The sequence below is a fragment of the Malaya genurostris genome, chromosome 3 (assembly GCF_030247185.1).
Source record: "Malaya genurostris strain Urasoe2022 chromosome 3, Malgen_1.1, whole genome shotgun sequence".
NCBI lineage: Eukaryota > Metazoa > Arthropoda > Insecta > Diptera > Culicidae > Malaya > Malaya genurostris.
This window is the reverse complement of record NC_080572.1, coordinates 116,774,082-116,800,558: the sequence shown is the minus strand read 5'-3', so window position 1 is coordinate 116,800,558 and position 26,477 is coordinate 116,774,082. Positions and strand designations below refer to the sequence as shown.

At 35.4% G+C, this 26,477-nt stretch overlaps 1 protein-coding gene across 2 annotated transcripts in view; it reads right to left on the bottom strand.

Moving 5' to 3' along the window:
- LOC131436238 (calpain-C) overlaps window positions 1-4,315 on the bottom strand; it is a 63,060-nt gene extending 58,745 nt beyond the window's left edge. For both annotated transcript variants that reach the window (XM_058604860.1, XM_058604861.1), the window contains exon 1: window positions 3,333-4,315. The gene's annotated coding sequence lies outside the window, so the exon portion shown is untranslated. The remainder of the gene's footprint in view (window positions 1-3,332) is intronic.
- Between the last annotated feature and the right edge of the window lie 22,162 nt (window positions 4,316-26,477).

The following is a 26,477-nucleotide window of genomic DNA, read 5'->3' as shown; positions in this document are numbered from 1 at the left end:
TGATAGTAAAGTCATTATGTATTAATTAAGTCATGAATGAACTGTTGTCTATTTCATAGTACTGTTGATTTACAACAAATTTCATATATTTTTCTGTATAGTTTTCTTGAAGATCTGTTTTCTTTTCTTTTCTTCTGTATCAATATGCATACCTCATCCATTGTATGAAACTGATTTTTCTGAAAAAAATTCTTGTGGTTTCATTTTGTCAATATAAAAAAACTAATAAATTATGTCACAGACGAATTAGTCTCGTATGCTTGCTCTCGATAAGGCCGCTGTTTTATTCTGGTACAATAATTTCTTTCATTTTCAATTGAATACAAGTTCCATTATACATTTGACGATGCGGAATATGTATCAGTACCTTATTCAACATAGTGCCGTGGGTAATTTCGCTCAATCAAACAATTGTCGTAATATAGTATTAGAGTAGATTTAAGATAAGGACAAATAAAAGATGATAGAGTTAACACCCGTTTTGTTTACCTACAATCGTACTTCTAAAATATCTCACAAATAACAAATAAATTTATTTACCTCCGTTAAATCCAGAAAGACTACTCTTTTAGTAAAATTGTTCAGATTGATTCATGATTCTCAAGACGGATTTTTCAAGAATCCATGTGGATTTTATTTAATACTAAACAAATTTAAGACTACTCTCTTAGTAAAATTGTTCAGATTGATTCATGATTCTCAAGACGGAATTTTCAAGAAACCATGTGGATTTTATTTAATAGTAAACATCGAGCATTTGTAACATGACCCTCTCAGCGAAATTGCCCTTTCGGCCAAATGACCCATTCAGCGAAACGACTATCGGTGTCGTTTGTCGTATAAAGTATAGGAGAGATAATCAGGGCATATGATTGAAATTGATTTGGATGGGGAGAGTTTAATTTCTAACTCATAGTTGTAAACTAAATCGAAATCGTTGATTTTGGGTAATACGTTGCGCCAATATGCCGACATGTACACAGAAAAAATAAATTTACGCGAATAATAGATCAATAGTAATATGAAATAGACATCAGTTGAATCGAAAATTAGAACCAAAACCATCGTCGGTGTAAAATTATATTGGAAAGCATTTAATTCTCAATTAATAAGACTGTGTTTAGAAAATGAGGCTTGGTTCTGTTTTAAAATCATATTGCTCCAAATGTGTGCATGGAAAAAGATGTAAATTCATGAAATATTTTTATCTGTGCATGCGCATGAGCGTTCTTATCATTGGAACATTTCAAACAACTGATCAACCTCATTTCTTTGTAATTCCACAGATAAAAATGTTTTGTGAATTTGAAAATGTTTTCATTCACATATCTGAAGAACGACATTGAACATAAAGCTGCATAATAAATTCTTTATATTTCAATGGAGATTTGAAGGAAAACTAAGTGTTGTTTTAAATTTACACTAATATTCATCGAAAATTCAACGTATTCTAATTATTTCTTACAACGATGATGGATTTCATTCAAATTTTCAATTCAAGTGATTTTTATTTCATATTACCATTGATTCACATGTCGTGTAAACTTCAATATTTGTTTCTAAGTATTATTATTCCTTCAATTTGCATGTGTATTTAAGCAATAAGTGTTTTTTTTTTACTAATTTGAATCAAAACATCGACGATTAGGTGATCTATTTCCGGCAAACGATTGCTTAAAATTATAATTATTAATATTGTGATATCTATGAGATGAAAACAATATTGGTAAATTTTCCAATACGTTGAAATCAGTGGATATTAATCGTCATTGCTGATAACAATTATATTGCACATTATCAACCATAAGATGTTACGAATTACGGACTCAACATCTAAATTCAGTGTATGAATTGCTGTGTGGCTAATGAAAACCGGGGATAGACATGAAAATAAGTAAACGTCATGCGAAAAGTTTTATGAATCAATCAAAATTATTAATTCACAGGCTTACCATAACTCATAAAGAAATTATTGCCCAGATTACTATCTTATATAATTAAGTTTCTGTAAAAGCTCAATATTTGAAAAAAAGGAATGGCAATCTGTTGATGCAATAAGTAGAATTTTCTATTTCTTTTGGAGAATGAGCGTGCTGAGTGTTATTCGTGTGACTTCATATCATCTTTTATTAGACTGTCCCGCGTTGACGCAACTACATATTCGGGTTTATGGTTTTCCATACATGGTTGAGTTTGTGTATGGGGAGCTAAAATTGAAGGATAGTCTATCGTTTCTCGCCCAATGTTGTATGGAGCTATAGTCAGAGGTTTAATTGTTCTTCCTGGAGTGAATGAATCTTTTCTGTTTCTACCTTAAGGATTAAGAGTAAATCAAGTTAACTTGTGTTGGTAATTTGTGTATTACGTACATTTTATTTGGCACGTATGCCATAGATCTATGTATTCATATATGCAGTGCAACCAGTTAATCAAAGTGGCCTAAACGATTGAGATTTTTTAGCAATAATTTATTCTCAAACGAATGTTAAGCCTGACTTTTTGAATGAAATATCAGTTTTGATCAATTTTTCACCAACGTTTGATGGAAAATTGCTTACATTTTATGAATGTAGATTTTAATTCCCTAATGAAAAAGTTAGCAACACTGAAATCAATGCATTTGTATTAGATTGCGCTACACAAAATAAACGAAACTAAATATATTTTATTGAATGTGCATTTCAGCATCTGCAGATCGTTCAGTATCCTTTCGGGGGTTGCAGAACGATTTGTGTCTTTTTGTTTTGTGGTATTTTCCCACCTCACCCACTTCACAGTTCCCTTCCATGTTCATTTTACCCTTCTCTTCCCATCAGGAAAATGGTGAGAAATCGCGACAAGGCACAAATCTCCAAATAACTAGGGGAACGTACCATTTGAGCCATTTAGTTTTGATTCCTGTAGCTAAAATAAACAACAAGTGTAGTTATTTTTTCTTAAAAAGTTTCATCCACTCAACAAGTAATACTATTGCTTAACAAATAAAATAAGTTTTCATTTTAATTTTATGCAGAAATACACTGAAGTCTTTTTATGTGGGGGATTTGTACTCGAGGGAATCAACGTTAATCCTAGAACGCTTTTGTTACTTTTTCTATACGTAAATGCTTTCGTGGGGTTTCCCATAATTGAAATCTTTCTAAAATTACTACATTTCAATGTATTACAAATAAACGGCACAGTTTAATTTCAAAACCTTTTCCAAACAAGCTTCTATTATAACATTTAAGTTGGTTAAGTCGTAAAACTTCAAAAATGGACACCATTTAAAAAGATTTCAGTGTACATTTTGCTTGCTGACGTTCATCAAGACCCTTATCAAAAACACTTACCAATACGTACAGAACAATTCAATAGATGCTGCGACCTGTTAGTAGATTGGTGAATATGATCCAACCAGACAAAAAATTGATAAAGCAACGGCTTAATAATGTTGCACTTGTTTCAGCACCCGAAGATGGAGGACGCAAACAGGTTTGGAAATCGTCGTCACTCTCTTTCACTTCACTCCGTCAACCACGGGAAACCTTCGCGCTTCGAATCGAATGCTCCAAGCTGATGAGATGAGCCAAAAATCTTGCAACATAAAGGGTGGGTATTATTTCCTTCACACCAAAGCACTTACTTTCTGATGTATAAAAAATTCAATGTTTTGAAAGAAAGAAAAAACAAATAAATTGTACACATTCACGCAACGGCTGCAGTAACTGATTTTCTTCAATCTGTTTTCCTTGACTCTAAACGTAGATAATGCAAGGGCTTTCGGGGTAGGTACTCGTGGGAGGAATGTTTTCACTTTGGATGCACCAGTTTCCACAAGAGTGATTCGATGTCTGCATGGGAAGGCACGATCTGCTCAATATTCACTAATGCTATAATAAAATATGGGTTTGCCGTAAATTTTTCTTGCTGTCAGGCGATGATCTCACTGGCTCACCAATTCGATTCACAATACGCGGTTTCTAATAGGCCTGTGTCGATGCATAAATTTTCACCGATTTGGATGGGCCTTCGATTTCACACACGCATCACAATGCCACCTTTCTATGCTTTTAAGGTTCGTCACTTTTCCCCCGGAATCTTTCATGCACCACTGTTCACCGCTACCAAATTGTAAATTACCCGTTGAATTTTCAGAGTCAGCTATCGATTTCACAGTTTCCTTTTTGCGCAACACCGACGTCTGCAAGAATTCCAGAATCGCACAGGAATTTACTACGGGGTGGTACTAAGAGGAAGGCCACCACGTGAACGAGCGCACTAATTTTGTCTGAGCCCGACGAGCGTTCCTAACGAACTGGTTGCGCAAAGGCGTAACACTAAAACTGCCTCAGAGCGAATGTTGTATGCCGTTTGAAAGCGGGGAAACCACACACCGTTCGGTCGACCAAGAGACTCGTTTCGCGGAGTTCAAGTCGAGAGCTTTACCTTGGAATACTCTTCAGGACGGAGTTTTGGAGAGCGCGAGAAGGCAACTTTCATATCGCGAAGTTTGACGGCGATTTTTTATTTCTTTTCGCTGCGTTGTACCTGTATCTACTTGTAGCGGATTTTTTTCCTCTCTTCTGGCCAATGTTTCTGTAGCTGTTTGTTAGAGCTTGTCTTGCAATGTAGAGTTACTAAAAAAAAGGTTTGAATATCAACGATATATCGATATCAGTGTTGGTTTGCGTTAAAGGTATGCGAATGCATTTGCACACATAATCAATAGAGTGTTGTGTTGGTATACTACACAACTTCTTTGTTATAAATCTATTTTCTACATCAATATTCAACGGTGTGGATTGCATTCGTTTGAATTTCCATGATTTTTATAGTCAATTACACAAAAACTTTCCATAAATTTATAAATGTATCTTAAACATATTTCTTCCATTTTCCTTTTGTGTTTCATCTCAACAGTGCATTAGCACTTCAGATTGAACTATCATTGCTACCTAGCTGTTCAACTTAAATCGCTAAGCAGACACAAAGCTGACATTCCTTTTGCTAACAGTTTAATAAAATCAAATCTAACTAATACCTGAAGGTTCTATTTTCTTTCACCTTTTATATTTGTCATATGTCGACGTGAACATTTTATAAGGTCACATAAACCAATGAAAGTTTGTGTTTATTTCCTTTCTCTTCGGAAAATAACTCTTTAATTTTTGCTTAATAATTACAAAAAAGCTTGCAGTAGGTAATGTCAGAGACACAGCTGCGAGATTGACGTAGTACTGCATTCGAGATGTGTATAGATATTAACTGATTTGATATCGTTTGATAGTTTAAGTTTCTGTAGTCATGAAAAGAACCATGCAGCCAAATGCTAGCTTTATTTGCGCTCGTTTGGTTCGAATTTCGCACCGCGAAAAGTGCACAAAACCAATCAAATTATTCTAGATTTGCACTAAAGTTGATGATTTTTACCTCCGATTTGCAAAGAAGTTATCTTAATAGTTCTACAGATAACATTTAGAGCCATTAGAATGGCTTATTTTTTAGAATGTTCCCCTTACTAGTCTACTTTTCGTTGTCTTTTTCTCCAATGCAAACGACCACCAGCAGCATGACGCAATCGCTCTTGTTTGAAGCGAAGCTGGCTCGGCGAACGTCCAATAGCAGATATGCTCACAGAAGAACTAGTAGTTTTTCTACGTTTAGGCTTGAGGAACAGGACTTCATATTCGTCATTGACTGAAGCACCAGTTGAATAATATCGGGTGTTGTTCCATTGTCTTGACGTAGATGGAGCCCTGTGCACTCGATGTGTCTCCGTTCATGGATTATCATAGACTGAAGCTAGCAAACATGGTCTATTTGTAGATTCGGTTGATTTTGATGTTTCCTGTTTAGATCTATTTTTCCACTATTTAATCAATGTTTACGTAATAAACGTGGCACTAACAACAATTATACACTTCTTGAAAAAGTTATTAAAAAATCAAATCTGGAGCAATTTCGTTACACTTTCGTGTTGTTAAATTTTGAGTTTTACCTCCGATAGTAAAGAAACACGTAGTCCTATGTCAAAATTCATGTATAATGAAAGCCAATATTTTCATTTCACTAACAGTACTAGATATGTTACAAACATTTCTACAATAACGCAGATATGATCGAAGGAGAAAGTAAACAAAGAGAATCTGTCAATAGGTTCTAAACCCCTTTTAAATGTTTACGCCGACATGGCAAATATAATTAGGGGCTGTCCATAAAAGACGTCACGCTTTTTTGACGATTTTTGACTCCCTATCCCTCCTTTGTCACAAATTGTCACAGAAGCAAAGACCCCCCACCCCCTCTATGTCACGTGTCACGAATTCAATACATTCTCAATATGTATGACAAACCATACAAATATGAAGGAAAAATCGATTTATTACATGCTGTCATTAGATTTAAAAATATCCCTAAAACTACAAAATCATCGGAATTATTTTATTAATATCAATTATATTAATTAACAAAAGTATTTCGTTGGAATTGATGAAACATTTAAATCATCTGTTTTATTCCTCCTAGGGGTACACAGATATATTATTGTTTTAGGTAAAGAATCATATTTCCTTAGTGTAGCATACAGGGCTGAGAAAATAAAGACCAAACCCTCATCAAAACGAGATCACTGCCGGAGAATCTTTTCATGATCAGTTGATCAGTGAATTTTAAATCACATCGATCAATATCGGTACTGATCTTCCGTCACACAATGAGTAGTGATTTTGAGCTAAAATGATTCTTGATGTATGTAAGTTCAATCGTTGGATGATTCGATAAGCTTTGATGTTGGTGGAGGAAAATCACATATGATCAAGATAAGACATGACATGATCTTCGTCGGAAATCGTTGAATTCCCGCCCTTTTTTCAAATGGAGTACAATTAAATAAACTGCATCAGAATCAAATGAGAGAAATTCTTATGATATACTATTATCAATGCTGTAATTACAAATTACTGAAAAAATTGTCTGTGCATAACCGTTTGAAGGCATCTTTTTCTTTTTTACTCATATTAGGAAAAAAATTATTAATTTCGCTAATTTACTCACTCCTCCGTTCACATTTGCTGATCACAACAGAAATGATTTCCTGCATCATTTATTTCTGAATTTACAAGAAGAAGCTTTTACATCAACAAATACACGTTTTCCTATAGAATGTAAACGTTTATTGTGGAGATTTTTTCAGGAAATAGGGCAAAGCAGTAATATAATTAGGTATTTCAAAAATGCGCTCATTGAAAATATTGGACGTCACATTCCTAAAACCTCCCCCCTCCCCCCTGTCACAAAGGGTCACGTTTTATGAAACACCCCCTCCCCCTTGCGGCGTGACGTTTTTTATGGACAGCCCCTTAGTGGACGAACATTTTTACAACATGTAAACTCCACCATTTTTCAGCCGATTTTGATAGATAAACACAATTTTAAAACGTCATTCAGTCCCATTTCAGCTATGAGTCGATACTCATTAAAAGAACGCGCTGAAAGTGTAGCACTTTATGTTGAACACGACGGTTCAATTGTGAAAACTGTGTGTATATGTGTGAGTGTGAACCTTTCAAATATGGTAAAACAAATAGATGTTTTTGATGAATGAGTGAATTTGCTGTTTTCTAATTAATTATGTTATGTATTCGAAATCATTGACCCTCTCGGCGAAATGACTCGCTCCAGCCATAGAGAACAACCGGTCTAATGAGCGTTTTATGAATGGTCAATATCGTGCCGTGGCGTTCTTTACTTGATCGAAGGGTTTTTCTGAGTCCAAAGTAGCCACGATTTTCAGCCAAAATACACCTCTTAATTTCTTTGCTAGTATCATTATCGGCGTTCACTAGTGAGCAAAAATACAAGAATTCGTCAACCACCTCGATATCGTCACTGTCTATCAACATTCGTGGTGGAAGGCGTAGTATTTCTTCTCTAGAGCCCCTTCCTCTTATGTACTGTGTTTTCAAAGCATTTATAGCTAGTCCGATATGTCTAGCTTCAATTTTAAGTCCGATGTATGTTTCCATCATCTTCTCAAGCCAAAAAGCTGTACGGACTTTCGAACGATCGTATCATTCGTGTCGATCCTCGTTCTTCGAATCGCACATTCCAAAGAAATATTCAACAAGAGAGTCTATCACCTTGCAGTAACTCTCTCCGAAATTCAAAGGAATTCGAGAGCATCCCAGATACTGGGACGTAGAATATCACTATATCCATAGTTGCTTTAACAGGTTTTGGGAGCGTACCTTGTAGGTGGCGCTCAGCAATATGATTGCACGGTAGTTGAAACAGTCAAGCTTATCACCCTTCTTGTGGATTACAACTCTTTCCATCCATTCTTGCGGTAGAATCTCCTCCTCCCAAATCTTAGAAATTATCCAGTGCCTCCTCTCCATGTTTGAGTAGCTCGCCTGGCAATTGGTCATTGCCCGCGGCTTTGTTATTTCTCAGCTTATCGATCTCCTCTCTTATCTTCAACAGATCAGGCGCTGTTAATCTGTCGTCGGCTGGGCGTGCACCCAGATTGATTCCTGTGTCGTTCTCTGCATCTTGTGTTTCACCATTCAGATGCTCGTCGTAGTACTACTTCCACTTGTCGATCATCTCACATTCGTTCGTGAGAAGGTTACCACTGCTATCTCTACACATTTCGGCCTGTGACGGGTTGCCTCTACGTTAACGGTTCACCTTATCATAGAGCTTCCGTGTATCATTTAGACTTTTTCTCCGCAAAACCGAGTTCTGTTTGTTCCGCACCTGTCTGTATCGTCCCTCGTTTGCTCTTGTGCGATGTTGCAGCATCGCCGTCAAACCAGTCATTTTCTCGATTCGATAACCTCGTGTTTAGTACAGTTGCGACAGTACCACTTACGGCGGACCTTATATTCCTCCAGGTCTCCTGTTGGTAGCACTAGCCCTTGCTGATGCGCGTATTCCTCGGCACTACGAACGTTACGTAGCTGCTCGAGATTGAGTCCCGGCGTTCGTGCGCGACGGGTGTTATAGTTTTGAGCGCATACACACCGCGACAATATAGTGGTCCGAATCAATGTTTGCATTGCAGGTGCATTGATGACGTCGGAGAAGAATAGGCGTCGATGAGGACGTGGTCGTTTTGGTTTTCCGTATGCCGATAAGGTTACCTCCAGGTGGCTTTGTGGATATCTTAGAGGGGGAAGAAAGTGTTTCGGACTACCATTCTTCGGGAGGCAGCAAAGTTGACACATCGTTGGAGGCCGTATGCAGGTTTTCCAGCCTCCCGACCTACCTGTGCGTTCATATCACCGATGGCGAGATTCACATCTCGCCGCGGGCAGCTGTCGTAGGTTCGCTTTAGCTGCGCGTAAATTCCTTCCTTCTCTTCCTCGGGTCTCATCTCATGTGAGCAATGTACGTTGATCACGCTGTTATTGAAGAAACGGCCTTTATTCTTCAACATACACATCCTGTCGCTAGTTGCTTCCCATCCAGCCACACGCTGATGCATCTTGGCGAACTATATGCAGCCAGCTTAGTATACTAGATGTAACACCGCTTTGGTAGAAGGAAGCCGCTCAATTCACGCTTATCCACACCTTCTGTCCCGTCCAACAAAGTCCCTGCAGTGCTATGACATCGAATTTGCGAGTTTGCAACTCATCGTGCAGTATTTGATCGCACCCTGGGAAGCCAAGCGATTTACAGTTCCACGTGCCGAGCTTCCAATCGTTATCCTTTATTTGTCGCCTAGGTCGATACCGATTGCTCCCATTCTTATTCATTGCTAAATTATACGTAACGTGTATTTTCCAAACGCCTGTCCCAACCCTCTGTCTCGTCGAATGGCCTACGGTAGGGATATCAAGCCCTTATTTTACTGGTTAATGCACAAACTTATTTGTTTTACAAGAATCAAAACAAATTATTTTGAAGAATACCTCACATTCATATATGAGAGTATCAGAAAGATATCATTACACCACTAGGTGGATTACAAGTTTTTATTGCCGATTCGAACGAAAGCCCTTTTCGAATGTTTTGGATGATGCTAACAGATTCCATAAGTTACTTTCGAAATCGAACAACTTTCATGCCGATTGTAAGAGAAACTTCAACTGATGAATACTTATCTGATAAAAGATAATGCTGTATGTATGTATGTATAATATAATATAATATAGCACAATATAATATAACATTACACAATATATTCTAACAATACATTATAACATAATACAATATAACATAATACATATACCTATAAGATAATATATAAAATAATAAGCTATGATACAATGTATAACAGTTGATGTCGCTGTGTAAGTTATGCTCTTCTTTCGTGGCAGTACTGCCGGAAATATAACATTTATTTTTTAATAAGAATAATAATTATAATAATAGTGATAATAACAATAATAATAATAATAATAATAATAATAATAATAATAATAATAATAATAATAATAATAATAATAATAATAATAATAATAATAATAATAATAATAATTAAAATAACAATAATAATAATAATAATAATATTAATAATAATAATTAAAATATCAATAATAATGATTATAATAATAATAACAACAATATATAATACGATGTAACATAATTCAATTCAATATATAACAAATAATGCAACAAACAATAGAATCACATGTTGCAATATACTATGATAAATATTGCACTTTAGGATGAGCTCCAAACTACAAGCCATTTCGCACCCTCTCATTCTGCTACTAACGCAGAAGGCGATAGCACCCAGTCGACGTCGTTCTATTGACCAAATGTCATCATAGACGCTCGGGGAGGCATGAGATAGGAACTTGTGAGGACTTAGTTATCTCACCATTTCACGACCTACTTATCTGATGACAGAGAGTTCTCAAGTTAAAACCGGGTTAAATAAACAATATATATATATATATATATATATATATATATATATATATATATATATATATATATATATATATATATATATATATATATATATATATATATATATATATATATATATATATATATATATATATAAAGATGTACTCAACTGTCCTTTTTTCAGGATCACCGACAACTGTTCCTTAAACTTTTACAGGTAGTTACGAATCACAAGCACGTCAGATAAATGGTTTAAATGAGCAATACAAGTCTCCTGAAAGTTATGGAAAAGAGTATAAACATTTCAAACATAATTTATTCCTTAAAACGGTCGCCAAGCAAATAATTGGTTTGTTGGATGAGTTGAGGAAAACCTTCACTTACCGCTTCATTAATTCGCAATGAATATGTAAAAGTTAGTAACGTTTTAATGTTCAACACGGAAATTCGAATTGTGCTTGAATTACATAATATTTTTGAATTGTCACTTGAGCAAACAAATATTTGAAAAATATTTATTTGTTGGATTGTCACTTGTCAAACAAATGTTTCAAAAATATACGTGCGGTCCGGTAGATTTAGTTTTTAGTTACAAAGTGTTAACATGAACATGCTACAGCTTTTCTTGGACAAAGCGTACTTACAATTCTGTTGGGTCCACCGTGGATAAAATCTCAGAGATAATAGAACTTTACTTGTATGTTGTCGTTGCATTGTCCAGGAGCTAAAAATCGATCATAAAATAGTTTAAATCCATTTATACAAATTTAAATTCAAAAAGTAGCTCGATATTTAAATGCCACGTTAATTAGATATAAAAATAAATATTTCGTCCGTGAAAGGCACATAACTCTCGTAATATAACTTTCCCATATTACATAGTTCAACAATACGGCTCTGGATCGAAATCACTAGGGAGCTTCGTTCCTGTAAATTACAGTATCATCACGTTGGTTTAGCACAAAACAAGTTTATAGCTCTCGTGGCGTGTAACACTAGGGACTAGGTTTCGTTTCCGATGAGATAGCTTTTGCTTTACCACGACACCACGTGCATTTTAAGGGCGATAACACACACGCTCATGGTGCGTGAGCCATAATTTGCTCCACATTGATTTATCGTGGCTGACGCGGAACAGGTTCTACTTCCTTTGGTACCAACTTAGTGCTTGTTTGACCCATATACAATTATTTTGTTGTTTCACTCCAGTCTCAACGAAAACGTCAGCCAACATCGCATTCCTATCAGAATGCACATACGGAATTTGCCTGCTAACATGGGTTTGGCATATATTTCGAAGGTGGTTTGTAGTCGGCCAAATTATTACATAGTGCAGAGCAGTCTGAAAAACGGACCTCCTTTCTAAATATTCGACAATGTGATTGACACAATGGACAGATATGTCGGAGGACCTGTTATGCGTATTCTCCGCCTTGGTTCGTTCCGTTTATTTAAATCTGTTTCTCCTTCCACTCGGCACATTTTTTTACTTGTTTAAAATCAATATGTTCATAAACGGACAATGAAATTCATAAATGAACAAAACGAAGAGCATGCCCAATCACATGCCGTCTCACCCTATTCCAGTTTGCATTGCCAGGGGCACTTGCTGAAACCCTCCAAATACATGTAAAACAAATGGAATTCGTTGTCTCTTGGAGCTTTCCATCGTATCAGGTTTGGACATTCAAAACACGCACTTCCATTTTATGCTTCGGCAAGAATAGAAGTTGAATTTAATGGATCCGAAAGTTATGATGACCATCCCAACAGCCCCCAACGCTTCGTAATGATGGTTGAACCACAATCGGTGATTTCCACAACCACTCAGAAATGCAAATGATGTCTTGAGTTAAAACAACTCTGAAACTGTCAGCATGCACCTGTTTATTGTTACCCTCGCGAAAATGATAGATTATCAGTCCATATATCCGGTTACGTGAACGTTGGAATGTCGAAAATGAAAGTGAACGTCAACTGGAAGACTTCTTTCCAAACGGGTGTGGGACTATCGAAATTCGCGTTACTTCCGTTCCGATGGGGTCAGTTACCCCATCACGAATGTAATAAATATTATTAGTGTGAATACTAACTACGTAAGTATAATTGTAATGTTATTTCTTTTTCAACACCCTACGCAGTCAACTCTTAGAGAGTAGTTGCATGATGAGTGCTATGATTCTAATTACTCTGAGAACTGGTTTATAAATGACTTTCCATCTGAGCAACTCGGTCAAAAAGTCCACGGTCCTGCAAAAAAAAAACATTTTTCTCCAAACTTCGATTTTTTTCATCAATGTGTTTTTTTTTAAAGGGAAATACAATTGGTCCAAGGGCTCTCTGGCATTTCTACACCATTTTTGCCTTTGTCTTAAAGAAAGGCTAAAGATATCACTGTGGAAACCTAGTGTCATGTACCACTCGACTCAGTTTGTCGAGATAAAAAAATATCTATGTGGGTATAAATGTGTCTATGTAACAATATATGCACTCGGTTTACTAAACAACCGGAAATAAACTGACTGATTTTCACATTTTTCAAGTGAAAATTATGCACTCTAATTTCTCATAGACTGCTCTACCTTTTCCACAAGCCTGGATTTAAATGAAAGATTTTACAATCCTATAAAATTCTGTAGATTTTTGCCAAATGCAACTTCCGGTTCCTGAACTACAACTTCCGGTTCCAAATGTAACTTCCGGTTCCGGAAACAGCCTGACCGATTTTCACAAACTTAGATTCAAATGAAACGTTATTATGGTCCAATAAGTTGATGTAGAATTATGTTTTGTTTTTGAGTTTTTGGTTTCCGTTTCCGGAATTACAAGGTACAGTGTGTTTGAAATTGCAACCCGCTAGCCACACGGAACCACCCGCGATCCCATTTCAGCCAGAATATTAGTTGATTTTCTGAATTCGATTGGTTAAAATTTGGTACAACTAATCGATTGTTGTTTTAACTAAACTGTCATTTTTGTTTTTCGATTAGTAGAAACGATGGTTGAAACAACTAATTCAACTGTTTGAAAAAAAATGCTGTCAATTAGTGAGGACACATACCTTTCAATTTCAACAAATATTTTAGTTGAAATAACTGGTGTTGTTATTGAAACAAAATTTTGTTAGTTGAAAAATAAATCGGTTTTATTTGTTTGTTTGTTTTGAGATGATTAAAGATTTAAATTCTAAAAAAAATACTTCTGATTCGATCGGAAATGATTGATGTAGAAAAACGTTTTTAATCAACAAAAGTGCCCGGAGGGGCGAGTGAATTAGCGAAATTATTAAATTTACCTAAAATGATGCCTTCAAACGGTTTAACTAAAGTTATGCACTGATAATTTTAGTCAATTTATATGAGCTTGGGTGCATCAACCGCTGGGAATTGGAATTTTGCGACGGCAATTCAAACGCGCCATTCAATCGCAGCGCGTTCTGTGCGTTTGAAACCCTTCGCTCCTGTTACTTTTATAAATTAAATTCATGTCAAAAAGCGTTTTATTGCTAATGCATGAACATCATCATCAGTAACAAACAGTTGGAAATAAAACAGTCTGCTGGAAGTAAATAATGATCGAAATAATGATAAAAATAAAATTTTTGCGCATACCTGAAAGATTACGAGATGATCATTCATTAACATTTTCTAATTTGTCACCAAATCTTTTTCATCTCAAACGAGGTTAACTTTATCACAACACCGCTGTTAGATAAACACTTGTTATCATAAAATTCTCAAATCGAATGAACACAATTTCACCAAACGCTTTAATCATCGATGTTGTTTTTATTGACATTTTGAAGCGACGCGAACAGATTTCAACTAAAAAAGTGCATTGCGATTATTGTTTTGCTTTCAACTGTCTCCGGCATTTGACAGCATTCAAAACAACATATTTTTCAACTACTTGAATATATGCAAATCAAAAACCATTTTGGTTGAATCAAAAAGAAATGAGTTAAATCAACTATCGCAAAAATCAAAAACTGCGATATCGCGATTTTATGATCGAAGGGTTCTCCGTGCAAACGAATTGATTTCGGGTATACCCGTTCCCGGTTCCAGAAGTAACTTAAAAACTTCAAAACAACATAGTTTTCTCAGAGATGGCTATACTGATTTCCACAGAGGTAAACTCAAATGGAAGGGTTTATGCCCCACATGATGCTTTTGAATTTTGTCCAGGTTCGACTTCTGATTTCGAAACAATAAGGTGAAGTATGTTTAGAATTTCAAAGCATCATTTTGGCTAAATTTGGCTCAAAACTGTTTGCAAATTTTAAAAGTTATGTTAGGTTAGAAACACTATGCGAATGTAAGTGATATGAGAAAGGCATCATTACACCGCTTACAGGTTATGGACTATGATTTCTGGTTAGTCTCAAAAAACGCTTCAGTCTCAGCGTTGACCTCATCATTCGACGCAACTCTTTTTCCAGCAAGCTTCCTTTTTGAATATGAGGACAGAAAATAGTCTCTGAGAGCTAAATCAGGATGCGGTAGTATTCCATGGAAATTAGCCATTATTAGTCATATAAATCCTAAACGGTCTACGTCCAAAAATCTCTTACAAATCGTACATCATTCGATCTATGCAAACGCATCATCAAATCGATGCCATTCACACTGATTTCTCTGCTGCTCTTGACAAGATTAATCACCAGATTACAATTGCCAAGCTCGAGAGGCTCAGGTTCAGCGGTCAAATGGCTTGAATCATATCTGCCAGGTCGCGAGTTCCGGAGTTCCTCAAGGAAGCCATTTGGAACCGTTCATATTCTTATTATACTTAAACGACTTAAATTTCTCGTTGGAATGTATGAAACCATCATTTGCCTATGATTTCAAATTGTTCCATCTCATCAAGGATTCTGACAACCCCGCTTTCTTGCAATCACAGTTAAATGTATTCTTTAACTGACGCAATGTTAACAGGATGAATACCTTAAAATGATTCATCGTATCAATATTCCATCGCAAACGAAACATGATAACGTATAACTAGACTATATCGACATCGGTCCTGGAACATGTCAATAATCAAAGATCTAAGAGTGTTGCTGGATTCTAATTAAATTTCAAAGATATTGAACAGACTATCTCAACCCTTGAGTACGCTGTCATTATTTGGGTGTCATATTAATAAACCGATAAAGTCTGAATAGAATCCGATAAACTCCGAAGTAGAAGAGGTGCGTCCAATCTTCTCGTTGGTGCAAAAGATGAGAGGGTTTAATGCCTGTTGGAAAAGGAGAGTTGATATCTCAGCACCCTCTGGGCTTTTCCCTTGCTAATAAATTAATATATAAAAGTTAGTTTTGTATGAATCTCACAATAATTTCATAGATTTTTTCTATAGAAGGCACAAAATATACACTTAAAACAAAATTGATAATGTGTTACCTATTTATAAATATGTGAATAAAGAGAAACCTCAAGAAAACCATGCACTTTTCTATGACAAATATTTTTCAACGGGTACGGGTATAGCGTTATGGGTTAGTCGATGCCTTTCACGCTGCCTACCTGGGTTCGATACCCAAACCGGCACAAAACCTCTATAATTGAAACAAAAAAAAATTTTTCAAGAAAAGCTTTACCTAGTGATGTAACGTTGTCTTTCTCATCAACATATATATGAGAAATTAATGAAAAATAAATTTTGAAATTTGTTCTACATTTCATCTTCGATTGCTAAGCGCATTGGCATTGGCTGAACTGCTAATACCACTTTGCGGTTCATCATAAACCCCTAAGCAGAAGTTAAGTTAATGCTACATCAGCAAAGACATTGTACTTTGGTGAAAAATAAGTGTTTAGTATTAACTTTAGTCTGTCTAGCGGATTATGTTGAACCATGACGTGGCATTTGCAGTTTAATTTGTTAATTTGTTACGGCAGATTGTGTTAGCTCTAAGACGCTAACATAAACTGCTAATACACGTATGATTCACAGACGAAACGTAAAACAAAATGAATTCAAATAACAAGATGTACACGTACAGCTTTGTATCTAGTTTCAAATACTTTTTACGTTTAATACAATGTTGCTTGAATATCAAAAATGCAACGAACGCCACCCGATCAAAAGAGAATATCAAACGAAGACCATATTATGTCATTCTTTTCAGAATAGCTAAATAGTTTTGTTCAGTATTGGTTAGGTTGAATTAAGAGCTAAAATATCAAAACTGAATACCAAAAACTTACACCATTCATACCAGATTCAAAATAATTTGAGCTATTTAAGATACCAAAACAATACCACAAGCATATTAGTTTATACCCAATTTCTTTCTTGATGTCTATTTTTACCCAATTTTGATTACTACGATTTAGTCGTGCTGGTCTAAAAATAGTATCACAAACTTTATGTATTTATAGTCCACATTTAGACGTATGAAATTTGCCATAAAAATAATTGAGGAGGAGAGCCTAATTGCATACTTGAAAGCTAAAAATTAGTTATGAATTCTATTGAACATGTTTCTAAAAGGATGATACAGTTTCGAACCTACGCTTTTGAAGTGGGAGTCGGTAGCTTCCACGCAAGACCATGGCATTATCTGCGTTTACTATTATTAATTTGAAAACAAAATCAATAATTCTTTGAGTATAAAAAATACTTGCAAATGTTAAATGTGAATAAGGTAATACCGATATTAAATTTACTACGGCCAGCAACTTTATAATCCTTCGTGGAGTATGAACGGGATGGTTCTGGTTTTTCTGTGAAAATTCAACGTTTGGTTACTATCACTTATTATTTGTTTAAGTTGTTCTTGGGTATTACGAAACGTTTATCGTCGTCAAAGATTAATGAAGTTTTGTGCATGCATTCCAAATACATCAATGTGATTCTCAAATATGTAGTAAAAACATAACTACTATATTAAATTTTTCAAGTGCATTTAGTATATACCGCAGTGAGTTCTTGTTCATCGCACCTCTGCGAAATTATAAAGCTATTCTACGTCGCCCTTCTTGCGGTACACTGTTGTAGTTTCGAATGTTTTGACAGAGTTCTGGAATCAACAGATAAACGAAGTTTTTTGAAATCAATTAATTATTACAAAGTATCCGTGCTCTTCAAAGAGTATCGATTTGTTTGGTTGTTTCGTAGTTATGCTGAAACTTGCATACACTCGCTTTCATAGGCAGATAAAGATTATTGTCCGTCAGTTCTTTGAACTTCCTGGCATAATGGAACCATATCTTTTGAAATTATTTGAAAAAAATTGCGTTTCATTCAAATTAACAATAGCAATACTATCTAGCACGACCTTGAAATTCTTCCCCCCCCCCTCTTTTTTTCAAAAACTGGGAGATGGAAATTGATTTTCAAGACCCCCTTCTTCTAGTCTGAATCCTTCCCCCTCTTATGGTTTTCGACAAATAATAAAATTTTGCAATAAACACCCCTTTTCAGAGGTAATTACTACTAATTACACCATATTGAACACCTCTGCAATGAGTATCTAAGCTCGACGAGAAAAATATAAAAATATTCTTATGACCACCTTGGAATTGTAACAAATACCTGTGCCAAGTTTGGTGATAATTTACTAAGTTGTTATAGAACACTACTGATATATACAAACAATTTTACTTCCAGCTTCTTTATAAGCGACACTTGCTATCCTTCCGTGCGTATAATTATACTTACGATCATCTTTGAGTTGTTATAATTATCTGAGCCAGACGATAAATGTCAAGCCCCTCCCCCCTCCCCTTAAAATATCCAACCTATGAACTGAAATAATAACTCATGCCAAGTAGGGTGTGGTAATCTTTAGAGTTGTTTTGGAGTTATGATCGATTCTATTAACAATTTAAACTTTACCCCCTTGGATGAGACCCTTACTTTTTTCCAACCACCCACATCCCTCCTAAAAATTCTCATAGGATCATCTCGAGCGCAAACAAAATCTAAAATTTTACAAAATAAAAAAATTTCATGAGTTTCCCATAGCAGCCTGAGTGCACGGAAAAAACCTACATATTATTTAACTTCTTCTTACATAATTTTGAGTTCTGTTGAATCTTTTCTTTCATTCGCTCCTTCCATTGTTGTCGTAAGCTTAAACTAAGTAAATAGTATCAACCTGAAATTGTGTCAATACGACTCAATTTTAGGGTAAATATAACTTACAGTTGAGTAGATATAACTCATCTTTGCTTGTTTTGCGGTTCGTGTAGATTTATTCGTCATACTAAAAAAGGTGCATATCATGACACTTAGATGGCGCGATAGGTAGAATTAGCTCTGAGTTAGATTGCCAACTGGCACAATGACGCCAAAATTAAATGTAGAACACTTTCCAAATTTTCCTATCGATTTGACAGCTCTTGCTGAAAGTATCATCTCTAAACTAGCAGCGCCTCTACATTTGATTGCAGCATCATTGTGCCAATTGGCCGGTATCACAAAAAATGCGCAAAGTATTCCTCAAAATAGCCGTCATGCTTTACACAAACTGTACTCAGTTGTGTTGAGAGTGTTAATAAGCTTTGCTGAGTTCGATCAATTGACACAAAAGCTTCTCCCCTTGCAACCGTTTCTACCTTTAGGCGCATACATCTGATAGTTATAGTAAGCTGTCACCAGAATGAATACATCATTGTTTCTCAGTCAAATTATGTTCATGCGAGGCAAATTTTAATTTCAAACTGCAAAGAAATATATCTCGGTTGATTTTTCGTTAGGGCGTATAAGTAAGTGACAGTTTCTCTTTAATCACTCTCTCTTTCGATTATTGTGATGTGATTAAAAAGATTTTCTTTGGTATCACTATTCTGTTTGAATGTCGAAAGTTCCGGGTATCATTTCATGCAAAGAGTTGAGTGATAAACGTGGAAAACGCTTGGTAATTCATAGAAGAGAAAGTAAACAAATATTATGTGAATACGAGACAGAAAATATGATAGGAAATTATTGGGAATAAAACGAGTTTGAAGCCATTCAATGGAAGAAGTGTTGCTACATGACAAGCCATTACTTTTTATCTTATATCAGATTTGTCAGATGTTTAAATCTCTGCAATTCTCAACCGGACAGACCATTACAAAATGTCTTCGATATTGTTCATCTGTATACGTGTCAGGACCTGACTTGACTTGGCAACTTGCTGTTGCTTACTGATCTAGGATGAAAGGACGCAAATATGTCTCCATTTCAAAAGAAAACCTTTTTACTTTTTAAAGAAGTTTATGACAAATTCGATTTTGGTGTATCTATAAGAGTATTTAGAATAAGAATTAATATTTAAGTATCTGTACGAAGTAATTAATCAAAGACCACAATGAATAAATTAAATTTGAAATAAATTGATCGGGATCGGGATTAATTTGTTATTGGGCTAATTATTGACTCAAATTAAGGTAGTTCCAATACCTTCCAGATTGATTCCGATAATTCACAAAAGTTTTACCTTTCTCTATAGAAAGGTAATAGAATTGCTGTAAAACCCGACTTTCGAACGGATGTATATTTTTACCGCTGAATTTTCTCAGAGATGACTGAACCGATTACAACAAGCTTAGGCTCATTTGAAAGCTACTATGGCCAATGGCACAGATCAAGTTAGAAAATCAAGTTTCTGTCACTTCCAGTTCCGGAGATATACTGGCAAAACTGACGTAATTGTCTAACTACATTTTTCTCATTAAAATTCCTAAAGATAATCAACGAAGTTCGATAAACTGAGACTTATTTAATACCTGCAATGTAGTCTATGATCAAGTTATGAAAATTATTTCAAGCATTATCTGCTCAGGAGATGCAATCATGTGCACCAAAATTCCTCGACGATTCTGAATCAAACTCGAAAGTCTTGAAAACGCTTGAAACCTACAATTAGGTTATTAGGTTGATAAGCTCACAACACGACCATTCTACATATACACGGGGCATTCCACACTAAATCAACCACTATTATTCTCCGTCTATTTCTTTCGGTTTAAGTACTCCAAAATATTCGATACGTATTTTTTCATTTCAATATAATACGTAAAATTTTCGAGAAATAATTTGTTGAAGTTTCGCGTTTACAAAAATTTGTCCAAGACATGCAATGTGCGTCTTTTCCTTAGCTTTCAAATAAATGATTTCGAAAAACAACCTTATTGTGTATTCAATGAAAAAAGTTAAGAATAATAAACAAATGAAAAAAATACAAACTTGGGTCTAATTTTTTTAAAGAAGCCTTAGGACTTTGACTTAATTCTGGCAAAGTTTCAGAGTGGAAAGATAAATACTTTCGGAGCAGTGATCTTTTCAACCACGACCCGCACGCTCTGATCGTATCGCAGCGTGACTCGTTCGGACTTGTGCAGTTTTTCATTTAACATTCCGACTACCAAACCTCAAAAACAGTTGGAATGGTATTTTCCAATGGCTGTATCTTCGTTGGTACTGAAACGATTTGAATAATTTTGGTATCAATGGGTTTTTTGGACTGTTTAGATGTAGACTAATACTGACTTGGATTTGAGCATTGGTCAGTTTTGTAAAGTAAAAATGTCGGAGCAAGTTCTGTAAAATGACATATGCATCGCAACAAATTTTGATAAACTTAGCATCTATCACAATAACCTACGATTTTTTATTCCTAATAATTCATATTTACACTAGTGATGAGTTATCAGATTTTTAATCAAATTTTAACTTGGAAGGAATCAAATATTTTCACAAAATTATGTAATTCAGTCAATTTCCGCGTTTTATTATATAATTTGTTTTTTTATCGCAATGACTCACTACTACTGACTAACTACCTAGAGCTGAAAAAGTTTGTTTCATTTTTATTCTATTTGAAGTTTATCATGGTAAGTCATCTCTAATTTCGTAAAGCATTAGTAATCAAAAGATCAATTGGAGCTAAATCGGATATGAGTAAGTTTTGCTGCATGGCGACCAAAGTTTGCTACATGGAATTTCCCTAATAAAAAACCTTTTTTAATCCACCTAGTGGCAGTGGCGTACCGAGGAAATTTAGCGCCCGTGACAAAATAAAAGATTTGCCGCCTCCATCGTTGGTGAGCAAAAAAAACAAAACTGAACTCCATCTCCGGAAAGAAGACTTGGGCGAACGAAAAAAAAAGGTACCAAAAATTGGTTTGCCGCCCACTAAAAACGTAGCGCCCGGGGCGAGTGGGACCGTATGACCTTTCATTTGAATCCGAGTTTGTGAAAATCTGTTTAGCAGTCTCTGAGAAAATCGAGTGACATTTTTTGTCACAAACATCGTTGTTGAATCGATTGGTCAAGATTTACTTGACTTATGTTTCCGGCCGTCAAAAATGCAGCACTATCGCGGAAATGCCGCCAAGCCGCCATTTTGTTTTTCAATTTTAAAAACTGATAATTTTTTTGTACTTAAATATACATATTAAAAAGTGCTTTATACAAAATTCGGATTACTCCTCTTTTTTTTATCCCAAAATAATTCCCCAAAAAAGTCCTTCTCTTTTTTTTTCTACAGTGGTGATGTAATGTACTCAATACGTTGTTTCGATGTAATAATGTGAGATTTATCTGCAATATTTGTTGAAACAGAAAATTATTGCGTTTGATATTCAGTACGTCTTAATTTTTTTTCACATCAATTGATAATCATATCGAGATTACCAAAAAATTTTTTTTTCTGTGCATAAATTTGTTTGTGCCACCAGTATTCGCATATCCCTTACCACATACACGCTCTTTGAACATAACTCATGGTTTGAGTTGCGATTACTCAAATTCATAAACTGGAACAATATGTCAAAATTTAAGTATGGATTTGAGTAAAATGAACTCGTTGCCATGAGTTCTCTCGCATTTATTCATACATTAGAGTAAGCGTTGAGTTTTTAAACATTTAAGTGAAAAAAATACTTCTTGCAGTTCAGTGCGTTTTCATTTTCGGAATATTCTTATCGAAATAAATAATGGAAGAATACGTCGTTTTCCATTGCCGATTCTAGATCTGGTTTTGAAAACATTAATCAACGTCAATTATAGATACTTTGTGGATTCAATTATGCTAATTTAAAAGCGCAACATAAGGATATCAAAATAATTCAATTTTTACTCCAAACCGTTCAAAAGGAAACGGGTTGAATCACTATTTTGCGCATTTAAAAGAAAGAAGAATAACTTTGTATATGAAAACTAACGAAGAAAAATTTCTTCAAGGAAGCAAGGAACTCAAATTTTGAGTTGAACTTACTCAAATTTTAAACAAAATATTTTTTTCTTATTTCCAGTAAAAATTACTCAAGTTTTGACAATTTCGTCCCTTAGGTAGCGCTTCGCCGTGGTCACGGGAATTCGCTGCCTATCCCGGGGTTTCACGCACTTTACCCAAAATTGTGAGAAAACGGGGAAGAAAACGGAAATTCTAAGAACATACGATTCTAGATAATTAATTTTTCTATCGATTCGTATATAAATTGTGTCTGATAAACATTTTTATCGAAAGATTTCGTGCGAGTTTTTCCTTATTCTTTCGCACGCACACAATGTCAACGCATGCATTGGGGTGTGCAAAATGCTACATGCGGTAGACGCTAACAACATTTCTTTTGTTTTCGTTGTCCGTTCTCTCTGCGAAAACGTTGAATATAGATGAGTAGAAAATGTAAATAAGTGTTACTACTTTGTAAAATAATTTCTATTCATGTTTCAGTACAACCAGAAATCAGTAATGATTTTCATCGCTACTAGCTTTGACGCTTTGTTGAAAACGTAGCACATCCCTACATATGCGAGTTGTTTATAGCGAGAAAAGGAAAAAAGAAAACCAAATTTTAACAAAACTCGCACGAAATCTCGCGAAAAAAAAGCTTTCTAACTGATATTTTTCGCCAAATACATAGTAAAATCATTTACCTACAATCGTATGTTTTTGATTTTTCGTGAATCGGGTTAGTAATTTAGAAATTTGCAATTTAGGGTGAAATTTCGGCGGCAAAGCAAGAGGAAGCAGTGAGTTGTTTTGCTTCGACCTGACCACTGCGAAGCGCTACCTTAACGCTAAAATGAGTAGATAGGTGGTAACTCAAGTTTAGAGTACATGCGCTTTTTATGAATTTGAGTGATGTTCAATGAGAGTGTAGATTGCACTTCACCTTTTGCGACTTTTGGTCCACGTCAAAGCATTTTCACACGCCACTTTGTATTGATTTCACATTTCACTTATTTTCTCAATAATTTTCATGTCATAACCTTTATGTCTATAAACGAATACTTCACTAAAAGCCAATTCCTATTGCTACTATTCCATCGCTATTAGGCGCACTAGAAGAGAGTGAGTGAGAAAAATTGAAATGATTGAATTCTCTGCAAGTATGACCTTTATGTGCAAGTTTTGTTGATGGTTTTCTCTCATTGCACTCTCCTTCAGCGCACCTGTGCGATGAAGTGAGATTGCCGAGAACGAATTTCAACGACGACTAGTCCAAGTCATACCAATGCGCTTGGCGCTTCGTTGAAGCCGAAGAAATAAAAATGTTTCTGGGTTCGATTCCCAACCCCGCACATAGAAAGTTTTTCTGGCCCGTAAAAGCAAATAACTCTAATGTTAAAGCCTTTATAATTGAAACATAAAAAAAAGTTTCGTCGTAATGGGAATTGACTTCAATCTGTTGCGATACTGTAAGTATCGAGACCAAAAGTATCGATACTAACAGTATCGCTCTGATCCGATATCGATACCAAAAATACCCGATTCTTGAAAGAAAGTATCGATACCTCAAAGTATCGACTCGGTATCGGACATCCCTAACATACACACATACACACACAGTCATTAGCTCAGTCCGTCGAGCTGAGTCGAATGGTATATGACAGTAGTGGTGAGTCATTGCAGAAAAAAACAAATTATATAAAAATTTTCATATATTCTTTTAGATATCTGCTTATATCCAGGTAGAGGTGTTGAGAAGTACTAGAAACAAATTTTCCTAGATGAGCATTTGCATTATTTATATTTTTAATTATTTTTAGTTGAACTAATTTTATATTTTGATAAAACATCTTACTTCCCCATGTCAAGTTTTGGGTTCGTTATCTCAAGCAATAATAAAGCAAAATCCTTCCTACCTCTAATTGTCGATGACTCGACAATTCGTGATTTATTTTTTGCTTTGCTAACAGTATTGTTTTCATTGACAATTTCAACTATATTTTACAAAGATTTCTGAGATTCTCCGTAGTTATGATTTTGCCGAGCAGACAGCGGCAAATATTTCGCCACGATTCAGCAACAAAACTTTAGTGCGTAGCAAAGCCTTTGTATTACATTCCTTTTGTAGAGTTCGAACTTGAGTTTCAACAGGCATCGCAGCTGATTCATAGTGTACAGAACCATTGCATGGCTGATGCAATGATCCATTCTAGTTGGGACTCAAACATACGACAACTGGCTTGGTAAGTGTATACGAAAGTCAATTAAATCGCATTGAAAATCTCAATGCTCATTGTACAATAACAGTTAGGAGAGCAAGGTCGGCTCCAAAGCTAATTAATAGGTTTACGATACGAACATTCTTAATTACTTCAATAATTTTACTTGAGGTTTCTCATATGTCCACGGCTACTGAAATATGTCAGCAATTAAAGCATAATTCAGTAAGAACGTATCTCCGACTATCCCAACTCGAGTAGGACACATTTTCATTGCACATGATCCACCCACGTTTCATCAAACTGTCATCGTAGATAGAGCTCAAACGCCAGGAAAATGTTTAAATAGCGTCTGATGAGCCTCTCCCGCCCTGCAGATTTTTTATCGAGTGATGATGGTGTAGTCGCGCAATTAACAAGTTATAATGGAATTTGCGGTCAAGCTCACTCTTCTAGTGTCGAATAATCGAAGGCATCGTCTCGAACAAGAAAAATAACTATTTATACCTACATGCATTCTTTGCTTAGTTACATACGAAGCAGTCTAGCCTAGACTAGATGACAAATAGCCTATTTCGTTATAGAAGAATTTAAGTTTAATTTCATCCAATGACCATATTGACTACAATTTAACAGAATCACTTTGACGGTTAATATTATTTTGGTCTCACTTTCAGTTATACACTCAATTTGTAATAAAATGATACATGATGGAATGCATTCGCAGATTCGCATAACAAAGTGCTAGCGTTGCGCTAATCTCGGCAACGTAACGACTAAATCCATGATTTGAAAAATAATAATTCACCGGGGACCGTGACTACCTAATTACTTATTCTGTGCCAGCAGTATTTGCATGATCGTCTTTGGAGAACGCACTCGCGCACCCAACTTGTTTGTACAAAGCAGGAATAAATAATCATCTACGCTGATACTAATCTTGATAGTTTGCTGGCAATTGTTGATATATTGAGAATGACTTGACGATAGCAACCTTCATTCGAAGAGACGGAATGAAGTGTCTCTTCTCATCAGCATTATCGATCTTGCTGAGGAATGTCTCAATCATTATTGATGGCTGTTGAATGTTTATATTTTTTTCTTTTGTAGAATTGTAAACAATATGATTCCATGAGTAAGATCATGCATATACCATAGCGTATCAAAAATTATCCGCACTCATTGACCATCGATTCACCAAATAGTGTACTACTATAAGCAATAGGCAGAAGAACACAGTT